We start from the raw sequence: 12,290 nt of genomic DNA on the forward strand, positions 1-12,290 counted from the left end.
TTGCACTCCGTCCTCTTGCCATCTTTGTGAAGATTAGCTCGTTACTGCCATTGCATATGCTCCCGTAAGTTGTGCAGTGCTATTGAACACAAGGTCCTAACAATGGGCCAATTTCTGTTGTCTGAAGGAACCCGGGTAATTGCTTTCAAATGTCTTGCTTTCATTCCTAGTGTATCCCATTTTGTACCCAAAAGTTTTCCTATTTCCTTTGCATTCAGAGGACCATGTTCCCAGCTTTCTCCCCAGAGAAACCTCCCCACACCAACATTCTCTGGAATTTCTTTCTCTTTCTTTTTTTTTCTTTTTTTCCTTTTTTTCTTTCTTCTTCTTATTTTTTTTTTTTCAGCCTCACAAAGCCTTCTGTTGTTCTTTAACCATCAGCTAACTGTGAAGCTGGGAAGAAGTGGTTCTGCCCTTCCCTCTCTTTTAGATTTTAAGAGCCTTCCAACAGCCTGACCTTACCTTTTATGTAAAATATACTTAGCCACTCATTGCTTGTTTCAATTCCTTTGTGATCCTCGGGTTCCAGATGGGGAATTGAAAAGAGTTTTTAGATCAGGCATCAAAGGACATTAAGGCAAATAAATATCTGAGTCCTTTCTTCTGCTCTGAAATTTCTGACTTTCCTAGAGGCTGTCTCCCCCAAGTCTCTGGTACTTTCTCCCTTTGATAGCTCCCTCCAAAAGGAAAAATCCTAAACAGATTAGCCATTCTGTTCTGTCTTCTATGCTGTTAATCCTATTACTAACGTAAAGGCACATCTTTCGCTTCTTTCTCAATAGGTGATACAGATTTTTTATTGTTAACATTCTGTCCTTACCTTTAACCATCCTACTTAGTGGTAAGCGTTATGAAGTGTTTGCAGGATTATGCTGTATAATTAATACAAGTCAAGGTACTTTTGATGAAAGGATTATAAATATGTAGTACATTCATACCTATAAGCTGCTTACTACATGCAGTGTGAGCAAAAAAGGTGTGACTTTATGATGAGAACAGATGAAAACTATTTGAATGGGTAATTTAATTGTATATATCTTAATATTCTTAGCTCTCACATTTATTTTTTAAATGAAGTCAGTAAACTTAATCTCTAAGACTTTTATGTTATTTTTCCTGTGAACTTCTGAAGAAAGCAACTTTGAGATGAGTATTTCTCTAGATATGATTCCAGTGAACACACTGGATTATTTAGGATTTTTTAAAGATTTTATTTATTTATTTGACAGAGAGAGATCACAAGTAGGCAGAGAGGCAGGGAGAGAGAGAGGAGGAAGCAGGCTCCCTGCCCAGCAGAGAGCCTGATGAGGGACTCGATCACAGGACCCTGAGATCATGACCTGAGCCAAAGGCAGTGGCTTAACCCACTGAGCCACCCTGGCACACTGGATTATTAAGTTTTTTGTTTGTTTTTTTTTTAAAGGTGGCCAAATCCATTGGATAACGTAATTTGGTAATAGAAAGACTATTATATTTGGAATCAGACCTTGATTTCGGTCTTATCACTTACTGTGACCTTGATGTACTTAACTTCTCTCAGATTACTTTTTTTTTTCCCATCTTAAAGTGGGGATAAAAGAGATGTCTCAGGAGAAATTCTCTAGAGAATGAAGGAGGAGGAATATGTTCGAGAGGGGGAAATAATGAGTTCGGTTTTGTTCAAACTGAGTTTGAAGTGCTACAGAAACATTTAGATATGTAAATTTTGATTGACTGCTTTAAGACTTGAGAGTTTTTAGTTTATTGAGACCATATTATTCAAAGTGTTTGGTAAGATGGTATTTCAACTATACGATTCATCAACTAATAGTAGGACATGTTTCTCACAAAAGTTTTTGAACTTTTCCCTCTTGTTCTCCTCATGTCTTGTCTCACCCTGTGCTGTAAGAAAGCCCCCGGTATGAAGTCTTACCAGCCTCCCGCTTCTCTCCTTCCTCCCTCATCACCACTAGTCACCTCTGGCCACCTCTCCCCTGTATAAACCCTCCAATGGCTCTCCATGGCCAGCAGGATGCACTTGACATTACTCAGCTGTACAGTCAGCTGAATAATGATGTGGCCCACACATTCTACATCATTTTCTGCTCCTTTCCTTCATCCCCTTCACTTATGAGTGGTCCCAATCAAGGCACATCTTTCTACTTTAGACTGGCAGCTCTTAAATTTCATTGGACAATTGTTGGCCTGATATAACTAAAACCACAGAGAAGAGTGATTAGCAACTTCATGAGATGTATCCTTACTTATCTTTCTATCCCAAATGGCAGTATCCCCCCCATCTTGGTTATTGTCTGTTGAAATCAAAATGTGTGTGGATTTTCCCAAGCATGTGAAAACTGTCTTCTATTTTACACAAAATTGAAATCAAGTTAGATGGTCTTATTTAGCAAATAGTCTTGAGACTCCAAGTACAGAGAAAAAGGCTTGTAACTCAAATACAAACTCTGCTATAGCTCCAGGTGGTCCAGTCTGTGTACAGTGTCACTTTGGAAGAATCATGAAGTTGGATCTATTCAGGCTCTCGAGGAAATATGTGGGGTAGGAAAGTGTATTTGCAGTGCTGCACAGTCGTGTTCAGAGTCCCTTCCCCATTGCTATTTCTGTTAACAGCTCCCACACCCAGGGCCACTCCCTGCTGCCCTCCCCACCACCCTTCACTTCTCTGTTTCCCACTTGTGACCCCTTCAGAACTGTTCTGACTGCACTTCCCCATGAGGTTGGCCCCTATGTCCCTTCTGTCCTATGCCCATCTTCCCTCCTTCTTGGGTTCCTACATTTCTTTTGCTCCCTGCTCAGCTGGAGAACCCCAAAGCTGCATTCAGCCTTATGAGGAAAAATGGAATCCCCAGGAAATCCTCACAGAGGACTTTCTATAAATTCTTCATCTCTCTACAGATATGTTTATAAATAAGCCATTTTGTTTTGTTTAGTTTTGTTCTGGTTAAAGATTAATGTGTAAATTAAAAGATTATGTAGTCGTAATGTATGCACATGTTCATATATTTAAAGATACTTATCTTGCTAATTATTTTTTTACCTTGCATTTTTTTGTTTGTTTGTTTTTCCTGTAAATTCACATAGAGAATAGTAGCAGGCCTCTAATGTAATATAGTCAGTGCTTTAAAAATGTGGTTGATCAATTTACTGACAGAAAACGTAGTGTTACAATTTTAGGAAAAAGTGTTTTCTATTTTCTTTTTTGTGTCCTTAGAAAAGAAACACAAAGTAATAATTCAGACTTTATGCAAGATTCTGCCCAAATAAATTTCTATAGACAGTGGGTTTTTCCACATTTCCATATAAAACTTCTGTTGGTTCATTTGAGTTGCCTCCTTAGATGGTCATCTGAGAATGATTATGTTTAATGAATCTAAGGGTTTATTCTCAAGGATCATGAAAAAAAATCTGTCAGAAATGCTGCAGTAAATTCATTTTTCATAATGTAAATAAGATAAAAACACAGCTTTTGCTTTCTAATACAGTCTACTGGACTTCCAACTGAAACATTTCAGAGCTGGATTGTGTTCAGAGGGGTCATTTTCTTCTATTAAAGTTCCATGCATCTCTCTTATGTTTCCAGCTTTAAGCTGCTTATTATTAATACTAAAGAAAATGGTTTCTTCAGGAACTTGGGAAATAATAAACAGCCTCATTTAGAGAGCACTTTGGCCTGGATTTGGTCCATGAGCTTATGGATGTGGAGCTGTTTAGTGTGCTTAAGATCTTGAGGATCCTTTCAAGGGAGACTGTTTAGATTTTGTACCCCATGATGTGTTTGCCTCTTGCAAAGTTTGTTTTGAAGTAGTGGGGACAAGACTGCGAACAAATCCCTGAGAATCACAGAGCTGGAAAGAACCTCAAAAAGATTTCTCTTTCTCAGACCCCATATCCAGGGAGGAGAATTTGTGAGTCATTCAAGACAGGCAGTGACTGATCCTGTGTTTGTGACACATCCAGGAGTGGATGTCCTGATTGTGCCAAAGTGACTGAGAAAAATGGGCCCCAAATTCCAATCTTCCTATCCCATGTTAAAACTTACAATGCCAGCAATGATGAGAGAGATAGCCTGTCTGTTTCTTAGGTGCTTGACTGGAAGGGGACTGCCTAGGACATTTCAAAAATCTGGAAGATCTATAGTCATATCGTTCTTATAGGTTAGTTTCTTTCTTTCTTTCTTTCTTTCCTTCTTTCTTTCTTTCTTTCTTTCTTTCTTTCCTTCTTTCTTTCTTTCTTTCTTTCTTTCTTTCTTTTTTTTCCCCTCTCAATCATAGAGCTCCTCTCCTCACATTTATCTGTGTTGCTTTATACCAGGGATTGCAAAACTCAAAATTCCATGAAGGGCAGGCAGCTAATCTGTAGTAAGCCAAGGAGAACAGTAGGAAGTAGTGGTGTCTGTGCAGAATGGGGAGCACAAGTCTTGGCAGCAAAGAACGTTCCATTTGGGTTTCTTTAAAAATGACAGTGCTGGATCAACAGATGCTCTGCTGGCTAAATTTAGTATGCGGCTTCGTATCTGTGACCCGAGTCCAACAGCCAGTTTGCCCATGGGCACTTACAGAAGAGTTTTAAATGATCTCCAGTGTTTCAGTTACCACTTAATCTACATGCACAGCTTTAGTTTTCTGAAAAAGACATATTTTAGATTGTGTAGTTAATTGTTTCCAATCTGGATATCCTTGCCTTAGATAATCCTTTGCCCCAAGTAGCTAATGTTCTGATTTAGAGCTAAGGTTAGCTATGTAACCTACTTTATTTCTGTATCAGGATCTATAACTCGATCAATATAGCATACAAGCAAAGCTCTCAAGACCTTCGAATGATCTTGCCAGAACATACTTTGAGAAGGAATGAGGTCTAAACCCGGAGAACTAAGCTCCGATGCTTTTAACTAGGACTTCCACGTTATATACCTCAAGGGGGCGTGATTCACCGGAGCCTGTGTGGATGACTGAGCGCAGGGCAGGTCTCCTGAGCAGTGGCATTCAAGTGGCCTACACCAAGACTGGCGAATCCTTAGCGCACAGCAGTGCAGTCCTGCCTTCAAGCCTGGACTGGTTGTTATGCGCTTGGGAAGCAAATGAGTCTAAGACAAGAGGGAGTTTGAGGGACAGTGGCAAACTGGAGAACACACATCCCACATAAAAGCATTCACATTGAGATAAGTTTAAACACTTCTATAGGTAAGATTCACCGCTAGCTTGAGACCCATGGTCCACACTAATGGATAAAAGATGTTTTTCAGAAACTTTGCATGAGTTTGGACTTTGCTGGTTAATTATAACAGAATTCCAATTCAAAGAAAAGAGAGGATTTCTTGGCTCACAAAACTGGGTTAGCTCAGAGAATTGAAGAGAGTGCTATAAAAATCAGGGTTGTAGCTACTTAAACTAAGTACCGGACAAAGCCAAGATTACTTCTCCACCCATCTGACCTTTGCTTGGCCCTGCTTCCTTGTACAGAAGGGCAGGAGACAGGGCCTCTGGCAGCAGTGCTTTAAAGACCCCAGCAGAAAGAGAGCTTTTGTTCCTCTAAGAATCTGGACAGGAGGGAACCTTATTTGCTCGGCTTGAGACCCATCATCTTGGACTAGTAGCTATTCAGAGGGGTCTGGGGTTAGGGGGGGTAGTCATGGTGGAATGAGGTAGCATGATTGGCCAGTCCTGTGTCTTGTGCCCCCCACACAGCCTGCTCCTCAGGAGTGGAAGAATGGACTGGGAGCAGAGCTGTTACCAGAAGAAGAGAGACTAAGCAAGCTTTCTAGCTAGAAACTAGAATTCTCCCAGTCGGCTGCCCTCTTTAACTCCCTAGAAGGGTAGTTCCCCAACTTCTTTTTTCCTTCTCCTCACAGCAAAGGGAATGCCCCATAACCAGATTTTGCTGGAAATTTTACAAGTTGTATGCTCATTTGGCTTAAAAGATGGGAAGATTATTTTTATATATGGTAAAATGAGTTGTGTTAAATTGTGTTAATTATGAGTTGCTATTGTTTTTGGTTCAAATTCCTCTTGAAAATTATGCACTGAGAAATATTCTGAAAGTGAAATGATTAAGAGTCTAAGAGTCTCCATCCCATTTTCTCTGCAAAAAACAATGGACCACACCAAAGAGCTGGGGAGTCTGCGCGAAAGGGATTTTATTCTAGGAACTGGATGGCAATGGAGAGCAGTGAACTGTTCTGAGAATCAAAAACAAATGAAAATAAGTATATTCCAGCTACTGGGGCTTTTAGAACTGTGTGAGATATAAGATGGAGCAATTGGGTAATTATATTTAAAACAGAGGGCTTAATTTTGATAATTCTCTTCCAGATTAGTTTTGTTAACCTTGAGCAAAGATTTTTAATCAAGTTGAATGTAAATGTAGTATAATTTCTATTAGCTTAAAAAATTGTTCTTCATATTGTCTGATTTATTTGTATTTTCTGAATGAAGAAATTGGCTTAGTTCTGATAAACAGTTTTTTAAAGTTTAAGTATGTAGGAGCACTGGGGGGACTCAGTAGGTTAAGCCTCTGACTCAGCTCAGGTCATGATCTCAGGGTCCTGAGATCGAGCCACACGTTGGGCTCAGCACTTAGCCGGGAGTCTGCTTGAGACTTTCTCTCTCCCTCCCCCTCTACCCTTCCTCCTGCTCTCTCTCTCTCTCTCCTTTCAAAATAAATAAAAAAATAAATATAAATGTATTTTTTCTGGGACTCTTAATATTTCTAAGGCTGAATATCACAATCTTTTAAAGTACCACCTCACCTCACTCTCTACTCTCAAAAATGAATTCACCTGGATTCTCTGATTCTATCCTGTTCCTGAATCTAACAGCTGTTTAAGCATAGCTCAGATATATGGTTTTCAGAAATGCCCCAGAAGGAAATCTTCTGTTGGACAAAACATGTTAAAAGGCTCTGATGATACCAATTATAAAATCTATGATCCCATTATTTAGTTGTTAATGTTGTTTACAGCTATGCTGTATCTTCAGATTTGAGGGACTAAAAAATATCATTTGTTTGGCTCTGTGAACTAAATTTTCATAGCAATAATAATTTTTTGTTGGTTACTTTGATTTTGACATCGAATAAGGAGATTCTTAAAGCCTTCGCATTTGAGTAAACCAAATGAGCTCTCACTTTATTGCATATACTTCAAAACAGCTTTCTTCTACTTGGGGTGTAGTTAAATAAAGAGTAATATAAGTGAAAAACTGAACGTAAATGGTTTGTATTTTTTTCTGACATGTACATGTAATGTGTGTGGAGTAATACTGCAGTTTATAATTTCCAGGAGAGTAGAAGCTTTATTTTTGTCTTAGTCATGCAAATATTAAAAGTAAAAAATGACAAAATATCTCAGCTTTGTAATTTAGATTTCTAGGGAAAATGCATTTTGCAAAAGGAAGGAGAGAGTTTCTACTCTGGAGATTTCCTCTGATCACCAAACGCTGGTTTAAAAACGTTGATTTATTCACATATCAGAATTGTCTCTAGCTGGGATGTATTAGGCAGTCACCTGCATTGTTGATTTTAGGAAGTTGAGAAATATTTCTCACCAAAAACATCCATCCCATCGTTCACTGCTGAAACTTAATACTAGCTTTTCATCCTTTTATTAATTACTATTCTGTCTTTAAAAAATGCTACTGCTAAGCAATTGAAGCACATCTAATTAGTACCAAAGTAGAATAGATTCCTTATTATTTTATTTTTATAACACTTTATTGAGGTATAATTCACATACCAGAAAATTCATTTTCAAATGAACATTTAGTAGCTTTTAGTACAAATGTGCAACTATCATTGACTATAATCTAAATTTAGAAACATTTTCATAAAAGAAGCCCTGTACCATACCCATTAACAGTCATTCCTCCTTTCCCCTTATCTCAGCCTCTGGCAACCACTAATTGATTTTCTGTTTCCATGAATTTGCACACTAGACATTTCATGTAAGTGGAGCCATACAGTATAAGACCTTTCGTTGGTGGCTTCTTTCACTTAGCATGTTGTGAAGATTGATCAATTATTGTAGCATGTATCAGTGGTTTATTCTTTTTCATTGCCAAATAGTATCCCATGGTATGGATATGACCCATTTTGTTTATCCACTCATCAGTTGACGGACATCTGGGTTCTTTTCACTTCTTGGCCATAATGAATAATGTTACTATGAACATTCATTACAAATTTTTGTGTGGACATATTTTCCATTCCACTGGGTATATACCCAGGAATGCTGGGTCTTATTTATGGGAACTCTGTGTTAACATTTTGAAAAACTGCAAACCTTTTTTAAAGCAGCTACACCATTTACATTCCTACCAACAATGTATGAGGTTTCCTGTTTTTCCATTTCTTCAGTAATGCTTGCAGTTGTCTTTTTTCCTTCTCTCTCTCTTTTCTTAAGCCATTCTAGAGTGATTATGAAATGAGTATCCCATTGTGGTTTTGATTTACATTTCCCTAGTGACTGATGATGTTGAGCATCTCTTCATGTGCTATTGGCCATCCATATATTTCCTTTAGTGAAATGTCCATTCAGATCCTTTGCCAATTCTTTTTCTCTCAAAAATCTCTGATGTGTTCTTATTTATTTATCTATTTAAAATTTTGTCATTGATGTATAATTGATATAAAAATTATATTAGTTTCAGATGTATAGCATATTGATTTGACAACTCCATACATTACTCAGTGTCACCGTGAGTGTAGCCACCATCTGTTACCATACAATATTCTTACAATATTATTGACTGTGTTCCCTATGCTGTACTTTTCATCTCTGTGACTGATTTATTTTATTACTGGGAGTTTGTACCTCTTAATCTTCTCATCTCTTTTGCCCATCCCACTTCACCTCTTCTCCATAAACCATCAGCCTGTTGTCTGTATTTAAGAGTTTGTTTTTTTTGTTTGTTTGTTTGTTCCTTTGTTTTGTTTTTAGATTCCACTGATAAGTGAAATCATTCAGTATTTGTCTTTCTCTCTCTGACTTATTTCACTTAGCATATTACCCTCTAGGACCTTCCATATTGCAAATGGCAAGATCTCTTTTTTTTTTTATGTCTGAGTAATATTCTATTGTGTGTGTGTATATATCACATCTTCTTTTCCACTTATCTGTCAATGGACATTTGGGTTACTTCCTGATCTTGGCTATTGTAAATAATGCTCTAATGAACATAGGGGCATATATATCTTCTTGAATTAGTGTTTTTTGGTTTTTGTTTGTTTATTTGTTTTTGAGTAAATACCCAGTAGCAGAATTAGTGGATCATATCTATTTCTATTTTTAATTTTGGGAGGAACCTACATACTGTTTTCCACAGTGCTTACACAATTTACATCCTCACCAGTGGTGCATGAGAGTTTATTTTCTCCATATCCATGCCAACACTTGTTATTTCTTATCTTTTTTATACTAGCCATTCTGACAGTGATAGCTGTCAGGTGATAGCTCATTGTGGTTTTGATTTACATTTCCTTGATGATTAGTGATGAAATCTTTTCATGTATCAATCATCTGTCTTTGGGAGAATGTCTATTCAGATCTTCTACCCATTTTTTAATCAGATTGTTTGTTTGTTTGGTGTTGAGTTGTACAAGTTCTTTATATGTTTTGGATATTAACTCCTTATCATTTATATCATTTGCAAATATCCTCTCTCATTCCCTAGAGAATGTTTTTTTGTTTTGTTGATAGTTTTCTTTGTTGTGCAAAAGCTTTATATTTTGGTATAGCCCCAATAGTTTATTTCTGCTTTTGCTTTTTAATTGAGTTATCTGTCTTTTTATTTTTTCAGCTGTAAAGATTCTTTGTATTTTATGGATTATGGATTGTGATAAGTGTCCTGATACATGTATGATTTTTCCAACATTTTCTTCTACTCCATGGGTTATCTTTTCACTTTCTTAATGGTGTCCTTTGAAACACAGAAGTTTTTATTTTTTATGAAATCCAGTTTATCTTTTTTCTTTGGCTGCTGTGCTTTTGATGTAATTTCTAAGAAACCATTCCCTAATCCAAAGTCATGAAGATTTACCCCATGTTTTCTGCCAAAAGATTTTTTCACTTTTAGCTCTTTTATCAGGTATATGATCCATTTAGAATGAATTTTTGTATGTGGTATGAGGTAGAATTCCTGCTTCATTCCTTTACATGTGATTATCCATTGTCTAAGCATCATTTTTTGAAAATAATCTTCTTTCCTCTATTGAGTGTTCTTGACACCCTTGTCAAAAATCAATTGATTGTAAACATAAGGGTCTATTTCTAGACTCACAATTCTGTTTTATTCATGGTATGTTTATCCTTATGCCAATATCCCACTGTTTTGATGACTGTTATGATAGTAGGTTTTGAATTAAGGGGTGCCTGGCTGACTCAGTTGGTAAAGCATGCAATTCTTGATCTCAGTGTTGTGAGTTGGAGCCCCTCATTGTGTGTAGAGATTACTTGGAAAGTGAAAAATAATAAATTAGAAAATTAAAAAAAACAAAGAAATGTGAGTCCTCTACCTTTGTTATTTTTCAAGATGTTTTGACTCTTCTTGAACTCTTGAATTTCAATATAAATTTCAGAAGTTGGTCAATTTTTCCAACAAAACAGTTTGGATCTTAATGGAGTTTGCATGAACCTATAGGTCAGATGGGAGAATGCCACTTTTCATTAAGTCTTGTACCCTACAACCTTGATGAACTTGTTTATTGCTTTTAATAGTTCTATGGTAGAGTCCTTGGAATTTTCTGTATATGTACAAGATCATGCCATCTACAAATAGAGCATTCTATATCTGCAAAAAGTCATTCTTTGAAAGTGAAGGAGAAATTGATATTCCGAGATAAACAGAAGTGGAGAGAATTTAATGCATTTAGGCAAGAAAAATAAATAAAAGCCATCTAGATTAGAAAAGAAGAAGTAAATGTTTATTTTCAGATGATATGATTTTGTATGTAGAAATCCTAGGTAATCCACTCTTGGAGGATAAGAAGAAGTAAACAATTTCAACAAAATTTCAGTGTCCAAGGTCAATATAGAAAAATCTATTATAGTTCTGTAGAGTAACAATAAAAAATCTGAAAACAAAATTAAAATGTAAATTTTGGGAGACTTGTTAATTTTTGCAAAGGAAGATATACCAAACACTCTTTCAGTATTTTGAATGTGTTATTCCATTACCTTCTGGCCTCCATGATTCCTGATGAAAAATCCTCTGTTAATCTTTTTTCATTAAGCTTTTTAAAAATTAATTAATTAATGTATTTATTTTTATAAACATATAATGTATTTTTATCCCCAGGGGTACAGGTCTGTGAATCGCCAGGTTTACACACTTCAGAGCACTCACCATAGCACGTACCCTCCCCATTGTCCATAATGCCACCTCCCTCTCCCAACCCCCCTCCCCCCAGCAACCCTCAGTTTGTTTTGTGAGATTAAGAGTCACTTATGGTTTGCCTCCCTCCCATTTGCATCTTGTTTCATTTATTCTTCTCGTACCCCCTTCACCCCCCATGTTGCATCTCCACTTCCTCATATCAGGGAGATCATATGATAGTTGTCTTTCTCCGCTTGACTTATTTCGCTAAGCAAGATACCCTCTAGTTCCATGCACATTGTCGCAAATGGCAAGATTTCATTTCTTTTTGATGGCTGCATAGTATTCCATTGTGTATATATACCACACTTCTTGATCCATTCATCTGTTGATGGACATGTAGGTTCTTTCCATAATTTGGCTATTGTAGACATTGCTTCTATAAACATTGGGGTGCATGCACCCCTTCAGATCACTACATTTGTATCTTTAGGGTAAATACCCAGTAGAGCAATTGCACACTGGGTCATAGGGTAGTTCTATTTTCAACATTTTGAGGAACCTCCATGCTGTTTTCCAGAGTGGTTGCACCAGCTTGCATTCCCACCAACAGTGTAGGAGGGTTCCCCTTTCTCCCCATCCTCACCAGCATCTGTCATTTACTGACTTGTTAATTTTAGCCATTCTGACTGGTGTGAGGTGATATCTCTTTGTGGTTTTGATTTGTATTTCCCTGATGTCGAGTGATGTGGAGCACTTTTTCATGTGTCTGTTGGCCATCTGGATGTCTTCTTTGCAGAAATGTCTATTCATATTCTCTGCCCATTTCTTGATTGGATTATTTGTTCTTTGGGTATTGAGTTTGCTAAGTTCTTTATAGATTTTGGGCACTAGCCCTTTATCTGATATGTCATTTGCAAATATCTTCTCCCATTCTGTCAGTTTTCTTTTGGTTTTGTTGACTGTTTCCTTTGCTGTGCAAAA

The 12,290-nt window shown here is 37.1% G+C and overlaps 1 protein-coding gene across 1 annotated transcript in view; it reads left to right on the forward strand.

The window, feature by feature from the left end:
• LOC132018642 (kinesin-like protein KIF6) overlaps positions 1 to 12,290 on the forward strand; it is a 206,363-nt gene that overhangs the window by 61,519 nt on the left and 132,554 nt on the right. The gene's annotated exons all lie outside the window — the stretch shown is intronic.

The sequence above is a fragment of the Mustela nigripes genome, chromosome 5 (assembly GCF_022355385.1).
Source record: "Mustela nigripes isolate SB6536 chromosome 5, MUSNIG.SB6536, whole genome shotgun sequence".
Classification (NCBI taxonomy): Eukaryota; Metazoa; Chordata; class Mammalia; order Carnivora; family Mustelidae; genus Mustela; species Mustela nigripes.